This window comes from Oncorhynchus mykiss, chromosome 19 (genome assembly GCF_057628025.1).
Source record: "Oncorhynchus mykiss isolate SJ-2025 chromosome 19, ASM5762802v1, whole genome shotgun sequence".
In the NCBI taxonomy this organism is placed as follows: domain Eukaryota; kingdom Metazoa; phylum Chordata; class Actinopteri; order Salmoniformes; family Salmonidae; genus Oncorhynchus; species Oncorhynchus mykiss.
The window spans coordinates 15523700-15544404 of NC_143040.1; the positions used below are offsets into that span (position 1 = coordinate 15523700).

At 42.0% G+C, this 20705-nt stretch overlaps 1 pseudogene across 1 annotated transcript; it reads left to right on the plus strand.

Moving 5' to 3' along the window:
* Positions 1 to 14084: 14084 nt before the first annotated feature.
* On the plus strand, positions 14085 to 19561 carry LOC118936748 (uncharacterized; annotated as a pseudogene). The gene is made up of 12 exons (XR_016489126.1): positions 14085 to 14111; positions 14437 to 14789; positions 15232 to 15430; positions 15713 to 15844; positions 16205 to 16337; positions 16447 to 16583; positions 16760 to 16859; positions 16989 to 17068; positions 17252 to 17567; positions 17884 to 18031; positions 18866 to 19001; positions 19071 to 19561. The product of XR_016489126.1 is annotated as an uncharacterized LOC118936748 (transcript).
* Positions 19562 to 20705: the final 1144 nt, after the last annotated feature.

Consider the following 20705-nt stretch of genomic DNA (forward strand, 5'->3'; position numbering starts at 1 on the left):
GGGTTAAACACAGTCAGATATCATGGTTAATATCAGTACCTACAGGGTTAACAACAGTCAGATATCATGGTTAATACCAGTACCTACAGGGTTAAAAACAGTCAGATATCATGGTTAATACCAGTACCTACATGGTTAATAACAGTCAGATAGCATGGTTAATACCAGGACCTACAGGGTTAACAACAGTCAGATATCATGATTAATACCAGTACCTACAGGATTAAAAACAGTCAGATATCATGGTTAATACCAGTACCTACAGGGTTAACAACAGTCAGATATCATGGTTAATACCAGTACCTACAGGGTTAACAACAGTCAGATGTCATGGTTAATACCAGTACCTACAGGGTTAAACAGTCAGACATCACACTTTGAACATCACCATCCTAAATAAGGTACCAACATTCACCTTAAATTCAACTTTGTTGACTGCTGCCATCCATGACAATAATCTGTATAAATAAAGGCTGAATAAACTGAAAATTGGAGCCTTATTGTCAGAGTAGTTATCATCTCTTAGTCTGTGGTCTGTGTTGGTCCATCAGTTGAGTGTGGAGGACATAGAGTATGAACAACACAGAGAAACAGTCCTTCTCCTTACACTGTGGTCAGTGTTATTATAACAGTAGTGTATTACCTTGGGTTGGTCAGTGTTATTACAGTAGTAATATATTACCTTGGGGTGGTCAGTGTTATTATAACAGTAGTATATTACCTTGGGTTGGTCAGTGTTATTATAGTAGTAATATATTACCTTGGGTTGGTCAGTGTTATTATAGTAGTAATATATTACCTTGGGTTGGTCAGTGTTATTATAACAGTAGTGTATTACCTTGGGTTGGTCAGTGTTATTACAGCAGTAGTATATTACCTTGGGTTGGTCAGTGTTATTATAACAGTAGTCTCTTACCTTGGAGTGGTCAGTGGGGTGCCGTCCACCCATATCAAGTTCCCCTCAGTAACAGAGTCAGTCAGACCAATCCAGACTCCCTTGTTGAGGTTGAAGAGAAACTCCTGTTGTTGAAAAAGATAAATAAATATTCTCTCTCTCTCTCTCTCTCTCTCTCTCTCTCTCTCTCTCTCTCTCTCTCACCTGTTCCTTATCACTGTTTACGATCACCAGGTCTGCTCCTCTCTCCAGACAGTCCTCTCTGCTCTCCTTCCAGGTTTTAGTATCATCAGACAGGAAGTACCAACTGGATTCAAAATTCTGCCAGCCTTTGACACAGGTTTGTTCTACAAGATGAAAACATGAATTTCTTTCAATTTACCACACAGGATACTTAAGTAAAAAAATTCAGCACACAATAAAGTGTGTGGGATTAATGAAAATGTACTATTGTATGTTTACTCACCGAGATTGGTAAGCCTCCCACTAAGAAAATCTCTCTCAGTCTGTAGCTGGTCTCTCTCTTTAATCAGAAGGCTATAACTGGCCTGTAGCTGGTCTCTCTCTTTAGTCAGGTTGTTGCAACTGGCCTGTAGCTGGTCTCCCTCTTTAGTCAGGTTGTTGTAACTGGACTGTAGCTGGTCTTTCTCTTCAGTCAGATTGCTGTAACTGGCCAGCAGCTGGTTTCTCTCTGTTGAGTTGTGATGATCAATGACTCCATCTGTAAAAGGGTAAAGTTGATGAAACATGTAACTAAAACACCATTGATGATTAAGTATAATTAAGTAGGCTCCTTAATTCTCAGTGACAACATACTAAACTTACAGTAGACAGACAGGCCTATGATCCCAGCCAGTAGGATAACACACAGCAGCCCCAGACACACTGCAGCAACTCCAGAGGGTCTCTTCCACCACTGAACATGTACTGAATCACAAATGATTAAACATATTTGGTAATGTGTTTTACTGTATCATCCAGGATTGAGACAAATAAAGCTAGAGTTCTACAGGGTTATCACACCTGTATTTGTTTGTGAGCTTATGTGTGTGTGTGTGTGTGTGTGTGTGTGTTCGTGCAATCTTACCAGATTCAACAACTCCATCTCTTGTACTGGACTTGAAGGCTTTTACGTTGGCATATAATTGGTCATCAATGTCTGTGTTCTTCATTGCATCAGGCTCATCGTCTTCAAATCCATCTGAGATTTCATAAACTTCCTCTGACATCTTAACACACTGGTGGTGAAATACAGTAACTTCTACTTATCTCAACTCTAATATACGTCTGTATCTATGTGTTCTCTCTGGACTGTCCAGCATCTGTGTGACTTATTATAATGATACATGTTTTAAACAGTTAACCACAGTGAAGAGGAAACTGTCAAATCAACACCACACTGGTCATCACGTGACTTGCACCAGCCAATCTAAACATGTATGTTTCCCACAGTGCTCATCAGTATTAAACATGTGTTTCAACTGAAGTGATAATATAATACATGATATGACTCCCACCAGCCTTAGTTTGATAATATAATACATTATACGACTCCCACCAGCCTTAGTTTGATAATATAATACATTATACGACTCCCACCAGCCTTAGTGTGATAATATAATACATGATATGACTCCCACCAGCCTTAGTTTGATAATATAATACATTATACGACTCCCACCAGCCTTAGTGTGATAATATAATACATGACATGACTCCCACCAGCCTTAGTTTGATAATATAATACATGACATGACTCCCACCAGCCTTAGTGTGATAATATAATACATGATATGACTCCCACCAGCCTTAGTTTGATAATATAATACATGATATGACTCCCACCAGCCTTAGTGTGATAATATAATACATGATATGACTCCCACCAGCCTTAGTTTGATAATATAATACATGATATGACTCTAGATCATGCTATATGATGTATGTATGAATTCACAGGGTCCCGATTTTGGATCTGCTAAAATAAATTGTGATCCTGTTAATTGACAAATACACTACATATATCCTGACTGAGTTTACAGCACCCCCAGCCTTCAAATGGAGAGCACATTATGGATCTCACTCTGTGACTGGTGGTGTAGGGGGAAGTTGTCCCTAGACGCTGATCTTAGGTCGGTTTTGCATTTCTACCACAAATGGTTAAGGTTAGGATTGGGGGAGAGAAACCTGATCCTAGATCTGAACCTAGGGGAATCTTCCTTCCGTGGCCATCTACAGTAGGGGTCTTTTTTTATCTATACTGACTGTGAAGAGTTTCTCAGAATGAAAAAGCAGAAGTTCTAACAATATCTCCATTGTTCCAGTTTGACAGATTTAAGAGAAAGAAGAATATAAACTCTCCACATGTTTTATGATAAAACGTTCATATTTCCACCCTGTCTTTCAGTACAACATCAAATCAAATCAAATTTTGTTTGTCACATACACATGGTTAGCAGATGTTAATGCGAGTGTAGCGAAATGCTTGTGCTTCTAGTTCCGACAATGCAGTAATAACCAACAAGTAATCTAACTAACAATTCCAAAACTACTCTTATACACACAAGTGTAAGGGGATAAAGAATATGTACATAAAGATATATGAATGAGTGATGGTACAGAGCGGCATAGGCAAGATACAGTAGATGGTATTGAGTACAGAATATACATATGAGATGAGTATGTAAACAAAGTGGCATAGTTAAAGTGGCTAGTGATACATGTGTTACATAAAGATGCAGTAGATGATATAGAGTACAGTATATACGTATAAATATGAGATGAATAATGTAGGGTATGTAAACATTATATTAGGTAGCATTGTTTAAAGTGGCTAGTGATATATTTTACATAATTTCCAATCAATTCCCATTATTAAAGTGGCTGGAGTTGAGTCAGTGTGTTGGCAGCAGCCACTCAATGTTAGTGGCCTTGAGATAGAAGCTGTTTTTCAGTCTCTCGGTCCCAGCTTTGATGCACCTGTACTGACCTCGCCTTCTGGATGATAGCGGGGTGAACAGGCAGTGGCTCAGGTGGTTGTTGTCCTTGATGATCTATATGGCCTTCCTGTAACATCGGGTGGTGTAGGTGTCCTGGAGGGCAGGTAGTTTGCCCCCGGTGATGCGTTGTGCAGACCTCACTACCCTCTGGAGAGCCTTATTGTTGTGGGCGGAGCAGTTGCCGTACCAGGCGGTGATACAGCCCGTCAGAATGCTCTCGATTGTGCATCTGTAGAAGTTTGTGAGTGCTTTTGGTGACAAGCCGAATTTCTTCAGCCTCCTGAGGTTGAAGAGGCGCTGCTGCGCCTTCTTCACGATGCTGTCTGTGTGGGTGGACCAATTCAGTTTGTCTGTGATGTGTATGCCGAGGAACTTAAAACTTGCTACCCTCTCCACTACTGTTCCATCGATGTGGATAGGGGGGTGCTCCCTCTGCTGTTTCCTGAAGTCCACAATCATCTCCTTAGTTTTGTTGACGTTGAGTGTGAGGTTATTTTCCTGACACCACACTCCGAGGGCCCTCACTTCCTCCCTGTAGGCCGTCTCGTCGTTGTTGGTAATCAAGCCTACCACTGTTGTGTCGTCTGCAAACTTGATGATTGAGTTGGAGGCGTGCGTGGCCACGCAGTCGTGGGTGAACAGGGAGTACAGGAGAGGGCTCAGAACGCACCCTTGTGGGGCCCCAGTGTTGAGGATCAGCGGGGTGGAGATGTTGTTGCCTACCCTCACCACCTGGGGGCGGCCCGTCAGGAAGTCCAGTACCTAGTTGCACAGGGCGGGGTCGAGACACAGGGTCTCGAGCTTGATGACGAGCTTGGACGGTACTATGGTGTTAAATGCCGAGCTGTAGTCGATGAACAGCATTCTCACATAGGTATTCCTCTTGTCCAGATGGGTTAGGGCAGTGTGCAGTGTGGTTGAGATTGCATCGTCTGTGGACCTATTTGGGCGGTAAGCAAATTGGAGTGGGTCTAGGGTGTCAGGTAGGGTGGAGGTGATATGTCTCTCAAAGCACTTCATGATGACGGAAGTTACCTTAGCTTTCTTGGGAACAGGAACAATGGTGGTCCTATTGGCCCACATATACATACTGGTTACATCTAATGACACAACTCTCTCTGCACTGATTCCACTGTTCCACATGACATCTACCTACATTAACTATTATACAAATCTACAACTCTACTCTATTCCACAGGAGGAGAGAAAGCATCACACAGATCCTTAGATACAGGGACAGAGTCAAAGGTGGCCCTCTGGTGGACGTAGTACTAACTACAGGTACAGCTGTAGTGTTGGTGACAGAGCCCTGGGTTGATGTAGTACTAACTACAGGTACAGCTGTAGTGTTGGTGACAGAGACCTGGGTGGATATGGTACTAACTACAGGTACAGCTGTAGTGTTGGTAACAGAGACCTGGGTGGATGTAGTACTAACTACAGGTACAACTGTAGTGTTGGTGACAGAGACCTGGGTGGACGTAGTACTAACTACAGGTACAACTGTAGTGTTGGTGACAGAGACCTGGGTGGATGTAGTACTAACTACAGGTACAACTGTAGTGTTGGTGACAGAGACCTGGGTGGATGTAGTACTAACTACAGGTACAGCTGCAGTGTTGGTGACAGAGACCTGGGTGGATGTAGTACTAACTACAGGTACAGCTGTAGTGTTGGTGACAGAGACCTGGGTGGATGTAGTACTAACTACAGGTACAGCTGTAGTGTTGGTGACAGAGACCTGGGTGGATGTAGTACTAACTACAGGTACAGCTGTAGTGTTGGCAGAGAGCTGCCAGTTTTAGGAGCTGCATGCTAACAGACAGTCAGAGGAGACCACTGAGGTACAATAACAAAAGTTTGAGGAGCTGCATGCTAACAGACAGTCAGAGGAGACCACTGAGGTACAATAACAACAGTTTGAGGAGCTGCATGCTAACAGACAGTCAGAGGAGACCACTGAGGTATGATAACAACAGTTTGAGGAGCTGCATGCTAACAGACAGTCAGAGGAGACCACTGAGGTATAATAACAACAGTTTGAGGAGCTGCATGCTAACAGACAGTCAGAGGAGACCACTGAGGTATAATAACAACTGGAGACTGTGTCCAAGATGTTGTTGTTTCCAAGGTATTCACGTTCACATACGCAGATTCATGGACATCTGTATCCGTGTTGCATCCGGTTTACTCAGCCCAACATCACATGCTCACTAGCACTCAGTGGGTACAGGGAGCAGAGCGAGGCTCTCCAGAGGGTGGTACGGTCTGCCAACATCACATGCTCACTAGCACTCAGTGGGTACAGGGAGCAGCACGAGGCTCTCCAGAGGGTGGTACGGTCTGCCCAACGCATTTATCGGGGGCACACTGCACAGCATTTGACATCTGGTGAATATGTGTATGTGACCAATACAATTTGATTTGATTTGAGCAGCAACGAGATCATTACGTCATCCAAAAACATGGCAGTCATTGAGTGACTATAAAAAGTACAAAAATCGGCCTCAGCGACAACTATTTGAGATTACAATGAATTGTTTTGTGCACAAAGGTTCTGACTAAAGTGTCTTATTAGGAATTTTCTAATCTGACTTTCCTATGTGGCTGTGTACGGAAAATCTATTTCTGGGTCGAGTATCTGATAAACTGCAGTACCGAAACAAAACTGTAGGAGCATTCAAAACCGTGCTTCTAGACCAGAATCCTGGCCCTTTGGAGGAGACGCCTGGTAGCCTGCACTGGAGAGTGGTAAAATCTGTCACCTGGAGGGAGGAAGGAAGTTAAGAAGGGGAGGAAGAGGGAGAGGGTATAGATAGTGCGAGAGAGCAAAAGAGCTTAGTCAGATAACTGATGCAGCTGATAACAATTGGTAGCGAACAGCAACCAATTCCTTTTCAAATCAGTGGCTGTGAGGGAGAGAGGATATGAAAAAAGGAGGGCATTTTAGTGTTTTGAAACAAGACCCTTACTTTGCTGACAACGGACAGGGTTACAGTACATCCGTTCCTGACGGGGTGCTGGCGGGCGCCGTGAGGCTCACCGTACTGTTGGCTGCACCGCCCTCAGTCACCATGGAGATGTTGGCAGGGAAGGAAGAAGTGAATCTGGAATTGTTGGTGGCTCGGGCGGTAAAGGTTCCTCCGGTTCTGTTGGCCGTTTCTGCAGTGAAGCGTACTGAAATGGTGGAAAACTATGGACAAAACAGGGTGTACACAAATGAGGGGTTAGGTAATAGTAGTATTGATAAATGAGGCCTCAAAGATCTGTTGGTACAGTCCGATCTGCTGTCTGTCCAGTTTTTAGTCTTGGTCGAGATGTAGAACCAACCTTCAAAATCATCTCTCTTCCTCTGTAGCTGGTCTCTCTCTTTAGTTAAGTTGTTGTAACTTGTCTGTAGCTGGTCTCTCTCTTTAGTCAGGGTGTTGTAACTGATCTGTAGCTTGTCTCTCTTCTCAGTTAGGTTGTTGTAACTGGTCTGTAGCCGGTCTCTCTCTTCAGTCAGGTTGTCTTAGATTGTCTGTAGTTGGTCTCGTTCCTCAGTAAGGGTGTTGTAACTGTCACATAGCTGACAGATGTGTCATAGTGCTGATCTCACCGTTCCCCCCAGGGCCTCTGCACTGATGTAGATATCCACAATCCTTTTCTACATATCACCTCTGTCAAACCACATTGGTCAAATCTGGCTTGGTATAGATGGCCTCAGAAATGTTCAACAATGTTGCGTTAACTATAGGGAAGTATCAAAATGATGAAATGGTAGTTGTGGCTATGCTAATACATAAAATAGAACAAGTTTACTTACTTGTTTGCATGTGTGAGTGTAAGAGATCGTTACAGTGGTTATTGTTAAACCATTTTCTGCAGAACAATATAAATCATTCCATGTCTCTACATGGTCATCTTGTCCAGAGTATATCTCAACACAGTCCTCCTGCCCAGGGAATGGGACTTGCTATTTGTGATGACGGACAGGACACTATCATACCAGGAAGATATAGATCATAGAGGGGAAGTGGAGAACAAAGACTAGCTGGTAACATATATTACATATCATATGTAACAGCCCCAAGATAATTCAGGGAGTTTCCAGAACTCCTCCTTCCTTTCACCTTTCTGCTGATTTGGACCCTCTGTTTACTCCCAAATATACATCAACATGTTCAGGAGGTCCAGAACTACAAACATGGGTCATTATAATGTCCATACAATAGATTTTACACCACAAGATTACACCAAGTGGTTATTGAGGGTGGGTATGCTTAACCAGTGAGGATCAACCTGATTGGTTGAGGAGTTTTTTAGTGACAGCTGGTTGAACCACTGAAAATATCCACTTCCCTTCCCTCTTTTGGGACCCATATAAGGTAACAACAGTCAAATATGAGCATTTGATATTGTGCTTATTTGTAACTTGACAACAAAGACTGACTGTCAAATATTATTAAGTACCATTGTTTGATATCTCTATTACACTCATTGATTGGTGATACAGTCAACTCCTTCCTATACAGTGTATGTAATGGTGGTTTGGTACTGTAGAGAATGTCATCACCAGGCCTAAAGTGGAGCATGTAAATATCTGCAGAATATATTTTAATGGGAAGTTATGTGAATGCACAAAGTCAAATGTACTGAATTCATGTTGAACTACAAACACATACAACAATATGTGTATGCATGTGTGTATGTGCATGTGTGAGTGTGTGTGAGAGAAAGACAGAGAGAGAGAATGAAGGAGGAAGTTGTGTACATTGAAGGCTGCTGTATGTGTTTGCCATCACCATTATCAGGCTGATGTGAAGACCAGTACCTACAGGGTTAAAAACAGTCAGATATCATGGTTAATACCAGTACCTACAGAGTTAAAAACAGTCAGATATCATGGTTAATACCAGTACCTACAGGGTTAAAAACAGTCAGATATCATGGTTAATACCAGTACCTACAGGGTTAAAAACAGTCAGATATCATGGTTAATACCAGTACCTACAGGGTTAAAAACAGTCAGATATCATGGTTAATACCAGTACCTACAGGGTTAAAAACAGTCAGATATCATGGTAATGGTGAGAGAAAGACAGATAATGGTGAGAGAAAGACAGAGAGAGAGAATGAACCAGTACCAGTACCTACAGAGTTAAAACAGTCAGATATCATGGTTAATACCAGCACCTACAGGGTTAAAAACCATAAGACATCACAGTTACAACATCACAATCCTAAATAATATACAGACATGTTTCATCTTACAGTAACTTTGTTGATTGCCAGACCAATCCAGACCCTCTTCTTGAGGTTGAAGAGAAATGTCTGTTGTTGAGAAAGATAAATATATACAGTAAATATATTTATCCACAGTATATGCATGATCATATCTCTCTCTCTCTCTCTCTCTCTCTATCTATCTAATCACCAGGTCTGCTCTCCTTCCAGGTTTTATTCTCAGTAGATAGGAAGTACCAACTGGATTTTAATTTCTGCCAGCCTTGAGGACAGGTTTGTTCTTCAAGATGAAAAAATGAATTTCCTTCAACTTATCACGCTGGATACTTACTTAGTTAAAAATACAGACACACGATAAAGTGTGTGGGATTTATGAAAATGTATGACTGTAGGTTTACTCACTGAGATTGGTAAGCCTCCCACTAAGAAAATCTCTCTGTCTGTAGCTGGTCTCTAACTTTAATCAGGTTGTTGTAACTGGTCTGTAGCTGGTCTCTCTCTTTAGTCAGAAGGCTGTTGCTGTCCTGTAGCTGGTCTCTCTCTTCAGTCAGGGTGTTGTAACTGGTCTGTAGCTGGTCTATCTGTGTTGACTTGTGATGATCAATGGCTCCATCTGTAAAAGGGAAAAGTTCATCAAACATGTAACTAAAACACCATTAATGAGTAAGTATGATTAAGTAGGCTACTTAAGTCTCAGTGACAACATACTAAACTTACAGTAGACAGACAGGACTATGATCCCAGCCAGTAGGAGAACACACAGCAGCCCCAGACACACTGCAGCAACTCCAGAGGGTCTCTTCCACCACATGTACTGAATCACAAATGATTAAAGATCTTTGGTAATGTGTTTTACTGTATCATCCAGGATTGGGACAAATAAAGGTATGATACTACAGGTTACTCTCACCTATTTAATGTGTGTGTGCGTGTGCGTATTTGAGTGTGGTCAAATACAGTAACTTATTCTTCTAACCTCAACTCTAATATACATCTTGTAGCTGTGTCTTCTCCATGGACTGTCCTGCGTCTGTGTGACTTACAGTGGTTCCTCAATTAAACGTTTTGAGATTATGCCGCAGGATTTAGAGGTCATTTGTGGTTTAGTATGTTACCTTGAGTCACTGCTTCATTGCTCCAGACCACCACAAGGGGGAGGCAGAGGACTGATTATGCTTTTGGGTCCCAATGCTTAATGTGTCTCTACCTGAATTAATGCTGTCAATGAATGAGCAGTATAAACCAAATATGAACTGATAATTGTGCATTCAAAATTGGATTTCAATGAACTGAATGATGAGGATGAAGAAGGTGATTGAATGTAAAACAATAGTGTCAGAATTGCTATTTCTCTGTCCTGCATGCACTTCCGAAAAAGACCCCTATTTTTTTGTTTCCACTTGGTCAGACGAAGCTGTAACTGGACAGTAGCAGTAACTGAAACTGTAGTTAGATTAGGTTTTTATTCTAAGACAAATGAAAATGTTAAATTATATTCTTAACATATATATGTGTAGGCATACCGTGGAATACAATCCATACTTTACTAAAAACATGAATGTGTTTTTGCAGAGCATACGACCATGCAGACAACCATCCGTGGAGATCGGTGGACAAAGGGCTGGACAACGGTACACACCGATAAAACACATGGTTCCCATGAAAGCGGTTGGTTTTGCTACATTCTTAAAATGTGTTTCTGTTCGCAGCATTTGTGTGTTGGAGTCACTTTTAATTCTTAATTGATCTACCATTTTTATCATAGGACACCACAATCGATGGGGATGCAGAGCAGTACCATTCTGTTAATCTGATGAAGGTGCACGTGAATCAGTATCACCCATTATTTGCAGAGACAGATACTTGTATTTTTTATTTAACTCGGCAAGTCATTTAAGAACAAATTCTTATTTACAATGATGTCCTAGGAACAGTGGGTTAACTGCCTTGTTCAGGGGCAGAATGACAGATTTGTACCTTGTCAGCTCAGGGATTTCATTCAACAACCTTCCGGTTACTGGCCCAACGCTCTAACCACTAGACTACATGCCGCCCCAACTGGGATGGATCCCAAGGCAAATGTGGCTGACCAGTGAACCTCCAGGTGTTCATCCTTAATACTGTGACCAAGACTGATGCATCCCGAAAAAACATTAAAGACAGAGTTAATGAGTACTTGAGGTCACTGAGAAAGTCTTGACATGGCCTGCTCTCCCTTATGTAAGGAATGAAGCATCTTTGCCATGTTTACTATGTACTGTGGGCTATGTTTACTTTGTACTGTGGGCTATGTTTACTATGTACTGTGGGCTATGTTTACTATGTACTGTGGGCTATGTTTACTATGTACTGTGGGCCATGTTTACTATGTACTGTGGGCTATGTTTACTATGTACTGTGGGCTATGTTTACTATGTACTGTGGGCTATGTTTACTATGTACTGTGGGCTATGTTTACTATGTACTGTGGGCTATGTTTACTATGTACTGTGGGCTATGTTTACTATGTACTGTGGGCTATGTTTACTATGTACTGTGGGCTATGTTTACTATGTACTGTGGGCCATGTTTACTATGTACTGTGGGATATGTTTACTATGTACTGTGGGCCATGTTTACTATGTACTGTGGGATATGTTCACTATGTACTGTGGGCTATGTTCACTATGTACTGTGGGCTATGTTTACTATGTACTGTGGGCCATGTTTACTATGTACTGTGGGCTATGTTCACTATGTACTGTGGGCCATGTTTACTATGTACTGTGGGCCATGTTTACTATGTACTGTGGGCTATGTTTACTATGTACTGTGGGCTATGTTTACTATGTACTGTGGGCTATGTTTACTATGTACTGTGGGCCATGTTTACTGTGTACTGTGGGCTATGTTTACTATGTACTGTGGGCTATGTTTACTTGTCAGACTGCACAGTAGCTTATTAAACGTGTACATTTTGAAATAGTAAAAAATAAAAGAATAATCAATAACATGTTTCTACCACGGTGTGTTTCTGGTTGATGGCCAATATTAAGTACAGTCAATTGTTTAATTAATTAAGGCTCCTTTCTCTTTTATGTGCTGGAGTTATTTTAAGAATAAAGTAGGCTAATGAAGGCAACAAATTGTTGCTTACTGAAACTCCCAATGTCATCCAATTGTTACAATAGGATTTGAAGCAAAAGCCTACCTGCGTATGGTCAACTATTTCAGCACCGTTTTGTGCTGCTCTGAGAAAAGCAAGACAACTTAATAAACATATACATTTTTAAAAGTAATTCAAAAATATATTTATATTGTACCACTGTAGATGTTGCAGGCAGTCAGAGATGAGTCCTATTGTAAAGTGTAGCCTAAAGGCCAAAATGGGCAAACTTCAATGTATTCAATGTTTAAGTACTCTAAAACCAGATTTGCCCAACCCCTACAAATATATGAATGTATTATTATCCCTGCATTATCATTGTATAAAAGCCCATTAGATATTAATTTAGAATCCTCTAAATGTAATTAGATCTACTATTGTAATTTGTTGATCTGAATTGATCTGCAAGTATTTTCATTTTGAGTTTCCGGTAAACTCTTTGTTTCCTTTCATGTGTCCAACCAATTATTATTGGATTATTCACCATGGCAACCCGTGAAATGCATTTCTGAGTTAGGTTGGCTTGTTTTCAGAATTCACAACGAAATGCCTCCAGCTGTCCATCACCACTGTAAATATAAAGAGTGGTTATAGAGGGTGCGCGTTTATGTGTGTGTTTGTGCGAGAGAGAGTCGAAACACACACAGTAACGTGTGTAAATGAGTTCCGAGAGCAGATCTGTTATCCAACGATTAGTTTCATATTAAAAACGGTCAAATGTTTCTCAAAGATGCTCTCTGGTGGTCAAACTAGCTTTAACGAGCGTTAATGGCAACAATGTCTGACACTTAAATAATAAATAATGTGACATAGAATTCTGCGGCAGCCCGCAAGTTGTGCTGCAGTATGATGCAACTTTTTGAGGAAGAACCACTGTAGGAGTTGTCAAGACAGCACTAAACATACCTGGGACTCTAGCTAGTAGGAGTTGTCAAGACAGCACTAAACAGACCTGGGACTCTAGCTAGTAGGAGTTGACAAGACAGCACTAAACAGACCTGGGACTCTAGCTAGTAGGAGTTGGCAAGACAGCACTAAACAGACCTGGGACTCTAGCTAGTAGGAGTTGGCAAGACAGCACTAAACAGACCTGGAACTCTAGCTAGGGTTGGGTTAAGTTTAGGTAAGAAGAATTGTTTAGGGGTTGGAGTGAGGTTAGAAAACAAAATTCATGCCAGCAACCTTGTGTTACGCCTTCCATTCAACACCAATTTATCACCTAGCAAGTGTATTTAACACCACTGGGCACTGTAAGCTCTGCCCACTGACCATTGAGCTTTAATTGAACCAATCACATTCATTATGTCCTTGAGACAGAGCTGCCCTCAGGGCAAGATTGAATACGGAAAACTGTCCTTAACCAACCTGGATTGTTGTTTGAGGTTTAGGCTAAATCTCTACCACCTGTTCACATTCTTTTAAACCAACACTTTTTCCATCTGCTTGCTGAATAAGAGAAAAAGCATTTAGTATTTAAATAAACCGATAACCAAACCAAAAACAACATGGAAGCTATCAAAAAACTATGAAGATGAAGATGAAGGCACTTAAAATGCCTTTATTGTGGTCGTAAGTTTAATGAAACAACATACAAAAAATTAATGTAAAAAGAAACAAGAATGTGTGTGTATGTATGTGTACTGCATAACTTTGCTCTTCAATTAAACATATTTGTTCATTGAACAATATATTTTAAAATGTTATAGATTGGGTTGCCAGGTGGTGGTGTCATACATGACCGATGACATCACAATGGTCTTAAAGCCAATTTGAACAATGGGTTAATGTGGAAATGTATCAGTCTTCATTGGTTATCGACATGGCTTGTTTCTGCTGGTGCAAAAAGGTATGAAATCAGGTCATTTAATCAATGAACAACTACTATAATTCTGGAGTAGTATGTTTCTCTTAAACCTAGTGGGAAGAATAAAAGTAAAATGACATTCTGATTGACGAATACGTAAAAAGTGTACATGAAATGTACATGAAGTTCTGCTATTGCAAATGTCACTCAATGTAACCTGTCTATACTGTGTTATTTGAGGTTTAGGATAGATACCTATGATTCTCCATTTAGGCCAACCTCTTCCTACTCTTATGACCCCCCTCTTCCATTGGCTGGGGATCTGGGGGGGAAAGTATTTAGCACTATCACATTTTCTTGTCAACAGAAAAAACGTCAGAAAGCAAATTCAGTTGATGTGGAGCAGAAGACAAGAAAGAAGAAGGATAGGGGCACTTCATCCCCCTCTCCAATTCCATCTGACCGTTCTGAACGGAATGGCTCCGCTACCTCTGACCCCTCACCCTCTGACAAACTCTCCTCCCTCCATCCACCTCCCTCTCCTGTTAAATGTTCCTCTCAGCCTTGCTCTCCTGCTGAACAACCCTCTGTACCCCGGTCACCTGCCAAAAACCCTTCCCCAGTTAAATTCTCTCCAGTGGTGTCCCAGCCTAGTTCTCCCTCTCCTACCAACCCTCTGGACCGTCATGGAGACACCAGTCAGGAGGGCACAACAGTCAGGTAATCCAAACATAAAGTACTCTGCCATCCTAGAGTCTCTTTGGAGAGTTGGGTTTAGTGCTACCAGACCAGGGCCAGTGTTAATCAACAGTATGAGTGCTAATCTAGGATCAAGTCTTCTCTGTCCATAATAATCTGATTCATTGATCTATGATCTAAAATGCAAAACTGGTCCTAGATCAGACTCCTACTCTGAGACACTTGGTAAACACAGTCCCAGAAAGTTATTTTCCTGAAACTGTAGTTTTAGCCTCTTCTGTCTACATCTAGTGGATAAAGAGAGTACTAACCTATTGGCCTGGTCTACTTGGTACACTGCATTTATATGGACAGCAGTACTCAGCTGTGTTTATAGTACAGTACAGTATTTAATAGAGAGACTGTGTAGAGTGACAATATCTCTGTGTTGGAGGCGTTAGACCTGTTTCTCTCCTTCCTCCAGACTTCTGTCTCTTCAGGAACACTCTAGTCCAATGCCCCAGAGACCAGTCTCAGCCACCAGAAGCATGACTCTTCCCAGGGCCAGCTCAGCCACCAGAAGCATGACTCTTCCCAGGGCCAGCTCAGCCACCAGAGGGTCAGAAGAGACCCAGGGGGCCAGAGGAGAACGGGGGGGAACTGGTCAACATGGAACTTCTTGGGTAAACCACAACACACTGCAAATGCATTGAATATAAGTTCTTTATTGTTTAGAGATCAGTGTCTGATATACTATGGGGATAAGGCTTACTATCTAGCATGTCCTTTTTATTAGATATTTATAAACCCATGAATTATTATGTGAATCTTTGTCTAAAGGACATCCACTTCTTTGTGTTAAATATAACGTATCCCTTATCCCCTGCCATTATCATCACTTTATAGAGATGTGAAGGTTATGATTAATCTCTATGTGTGTACTGATGACTGCTTCTTCTTCACAGGTTGCCTAACATTGGCAACACTTGCTTCCTTAACGCCACCCTGCAGTGCCTCCTGGTCCTGCCTTCCTTCTCAAAGGAAATCCTGCACCAGGAACAACTCTGGAGCTCCTCCCCCTTCTCCAACCTGCTCAGGTAAGGGAAGGCTCAGAAGCAGACACTCACCCCACACACCCATTAATTGTGGTCATAAATGAAAGAAGGGACACTCTTTTCACGCCACTTCTACAGAAAGGGATTGTCGTAGCAGGTTAAGATAGCACATTCACTAATCCTAACCCTTTTCCTAACCTTAACCACTTCATATTTTGCTGTGTATTGTATTTATGGTTTATTTTCCAGTTTCTTTTTGTTTTTGGAATCTTCATAACCAAGAGGAACAACAATGACACACTGATTATGATGTAGGCATTTTGTAGGCCAATTTGGAAAGTGTAGAATGACGACATGACACCATCCAGTCAGCTGCTAGCTTGCTCTCTGTCTCCCCTACAGGTGTCTGTCTGATGTGCACCGTTCGGGTTTACCTGACAGTGTGGCAAACCAGGCCTCAAAAGCAGACCTCATGTGGAAGGTCAAGTACTCCTTGTCGGGATACGATTTGAAGTATCTGGGGGACACGCAACAGGTAACTGAGGCACTACTCTCTTGTGTACGAGTGCTCTTCTTGCAAGGGTTCATTTTCTCTTTTTAATTTGCTTTCATCTTGGTGTGTTTCTTTCTCTTCCTCATCATAGGACGCACACGAGTTACTCGTCAATATGCTGTGCCAGCTGAAGGAGGAGGGCATGATTCTGAAGACACTCGGGATGAACTATACCTGCCCTGTTTCCCAGCTGGAGTTCCAGCTTGTGTCGGTGCGCACATGTACCAGGTAAGAGATCCCATTGGTTGTAGAGTATCTACTGAGAACATGATATTTCTATATATATATATATATATACAGTATATATTAATATTACAAAACACATGGCATAACAGAAACATTGTAGAGATCTGAAACAGAAACAGACTTGATGCATTTTTCTTCTCTTTGTCCTGCTTCTGAAGCTGTGGGCGCGAGTCGTCCACCAGAGAGGACTACAACCACCTCTCATTGGACATCAGCCCTGAGCGCACCTTGCTGAACAGCCTAGCACTCACTTTCAAAGTCAGCACTTAGGGCTCAGCCCTGCATGTAGAGACTAACACCCAGGGCAAGCTGCCCACTGCCTCAGAATACGCTATCTTATTATTGTAGTGGTATCATTCATTATGTAATGCTTTTGTTTCTAATCAGAGTGAACAGGTTGAATTCACATGTGAGGGCTGTAAAGGCCTCCACGCCTCAAAGGTGGAGCAGTTCCACACACTGCCTCTGTGAGTTGTCCCTTTATAACCTCTCATAGTACTAGCAGTGTTTAATGTCCTGAGCCTTTAGGAGTAGTTACCTTCCTGAGCAGGTTGTAGGAGCACCACCAAGCAATGTTCACTCATCTGTTATTTTGTTGACTGGTTACATTATCTGTCTGTTCATCTCTCTTCCTCTCTGTTTCTGGGCAGTGTGCTGGTTCTGCATCTGAAGAGGTTTGGAGGACCTGGGGGGTTGGAGAAGCTGGAGGCTCCTCTTTTGTTTCCTTCGGAGCTGAGGCTCTCCACCCTCTGTGGGGACATGGTGCCACACCTGCACAGTGCCAGCCCACAGGCCCTCACCAACCAGGCCCCCAGCATCCAGGGGTCCATCCCCCAGACCCTCGCCAGCCAAGTCTCCAGACCACCTGGAGAGGCCAAAGACAGCGCCCTCTGCTGTTCAGGTAGGTCATGGCACCATAACACTATTCTTGCTCCAACACCACACAAACCACCCACTCCCAAAACGGTCCTGCTGACAGAGAATCTGGAAGCTGCCATATAAAATGTTTCTCAGACATCTTTAGTGATGTATGGGAGCTGTTTTAGTCCAGAGCAAATCAGACAAGTGACCACGTTTTCACAGCTCCTTATATGTATATTTGAACCCTCAGGTTCAAATGAGCAGGAACCAGGGAAAGTGCTGCTGACAGCCTCAGTGGTGAGAAGAGAGAGAGAGATAGAGAGAGAGTGAAACCAGTGAAAAATAAGTTATGACAGGACACTGAGATAGTTATGAAGAGTACACGAAGTAGTAGACCTGTAGTAGACTAGTACTGTAGTAGACTGTAGACAGTGTGGTGGACTGTAGAGGAAATGAGAATCCTATGATCACATGTGTTTTCTTACAGAAGCAGAAGCCAGTACAGTCAGTGAATGGTTACTACCAGCTGACTGGCGTAGTCTCTCATTTGGGAGGCTCCGCAAACTCCGGTAAGTAAATACCATCAAACACACACATGCAGATGCACAATACATATGACATCAGCTGAATTCCAAATCACTCCCTTCTACTTGGATCTCAATTTGCATGTTCACATGTGCCTCTGCCGTATACACAAGCATCCCAAAGCTGAGGGAGTGAAAATTATCGAGGGTGAAGGCCAGGGACCATCAACTAGATTCAGCCTCGGGTCCATTTTCTTTCTTAGCCAGATGGGAAGGGGTGTGGAACAAAATTACTAAAATTTGTAGACTGCAAATATACCGTAGGAAGGCCAAACAGATATAATATTTGACTCATTTCAAACCTTGCTTACATTTGTGTACAACCACATATATCTCTTTATAATACGTGGGAATACTTTGAAACAGATTTCCAAAATGAAAATCACTTGGAGCTGATTTGCTGGTGTTTTTACAGTCTTTTAACAATTACCTTTTATTTTGTCAGAAAACATAGGGGCCAAATAAAATCACCCTTGGACCAAATTTGTCCCGCGGGCCGCCATTTGTGGAACCCTGGGGTAGGGGATAATTAGACCCTCCAACAGCCATTTCGGCCAAGCGAGCAAGACTGCAGGCTTCAGAGTGAAGTGTCATCCCAACAAGCACTGCAATATGTTTAGAGTTTACTCAATTTAATTCAAAAGAATGGAGAGGCATGCCTAATTATATGCCATGTGTATTTGTTTATCTCTGATTTCAAAACTTGACACATGTAACAGATAAAATACCTCCCAAATGAACTGTTTAACTGTTACGAAACACTCTATTACCCACAATAGCCTGACCCTTGACCTCTAGTCTGTCTTCCTTGTTCCACAGGGCACTACATTAGTGACATATTGCATGCCAGTGGAAACTGGTTCTGCTGTAACGACAGCCAGGTGTCAATGTCCAATGAAGCCACTGTGCTGAGGACCAGAGCCCGGAGTGCCTACATGCTCTTCTATATGTTCAGGTACTGCTTACTCTCGCCATCTATATTCTTGTGTTGCTATTTATGTGTACGGTTCCTTTCACCCTACAGGGCAATAGAGCGGGAGGCCCCAGCACACAGGGCCTAACAGGGCCACCAGCATCAGCCCCAGACTAAACAGGGGCAGCACCTGGACCAGCCTCCAAACACTCAGACCTGTCTCAACAGGGGTGGTACCAGGCCCAGCCTCAAAACCCCCAGCCCAGCCTCAACCCTCACACACCTGCCTCGAAAGGGGTAGCACTTGGCCCAACATCAACAACCCCGAGCCCAGCCACAACAGGGGCAGCACTGGGCCCAACATCAACACACCCAGCCCAGCCTCAACATGGGAAGAACCAGGCCCAGTCTCAACATGGGCAGAACAAGACCCAGCCCCAACACCCTCAGACTTGCCTCAATGATGTGATTGAGATGCTTAATATCAACGATGTTTACAATGACGCCACACCCTTACTGTACCATTGTGACCTGTCACTATTAAAGGCTGTGTGACGTGACATACTGTCTTTTCTTATCTCACGTACACTCCCTTACGTATTTATTTGGACAGTGAAGCTACAACTTTTCATTTGGCTCTATACGCCAGCGTTTTGGATTGGAGATCAAATGTTTCATATGTGGTGACTGTACAGAATGTCGCCTTTAATTTAATGAATGGTAAATAATGTTGAGTGAGAAAGTTACAGAGGATCATACCCCCAAGACATGCTAACCTCTCACCATTACCAATAATAGGGGAGGTTAGCATTTTATATCATACCCCCAAGACATGATAACCTCTCACCATTACCAATAATAGGGGAGGTTAGCATTTTATATCATATCCCCAAGACATGCTAACCTCTCACCATTACCAATAATAGGGATGTTAGCATTTTATATCATACCCCCAAGACATGCTAACCTCTCACCATTACCAATAATAGGGATGTTAGCATTTTATATCATACCCCCAAGACATGCTAACCTCTCACCATTACCAATAATAGGGGAGGTTAGCATGTTATATCATACCCCCAAGACATGCTAACCTCTCACCATTACCAATAATAGTGGAGGTTAGCATTTATATCATACCCCCAAGACATGCTAACCTCTCACCATCACCAATAATAGGGGGGTTAGCATTTTTGGGGTGGTATGATATTTATACCTCTAACTTCCTCACTCATTTATTCACAATTGATTCAGGATTGTCTTTAATCATGGTATTCTATTCTTATTTACAATAAAAATGACTCCAAAGTTACACAATACATTATTTACCATTATTTACTATTACACTTACATTTTAGTCATTTAGCAGACTTACAATTAGAGCATTCATGTTTAACATACAGTGCCTTGCCACCCCTAGACTTACACATGTTGTTGTGTTACAGACTAAATTTAAAATGCAGTAAATATATTTTTTCTCTCACTCAACTACACAAAATACCCCATAACGACAAAAATAAAACATATTTTTAGAAATGTTTGCAAATGTATTGAAAATTAAATATAATACAGAATTTACATAAGTATTCACATCCTAAGTCAATACTTTGTAAAAGTTTTCAATACTCTATATATTGATGGACCCTGGTCAAAAGTAGTGCACTATACAGGGAATATGGTGCCATTTGAGACGTGCCCTTAATGACATTATTCATATTCTATGTAGGTCTTATGCACTGCATTTGT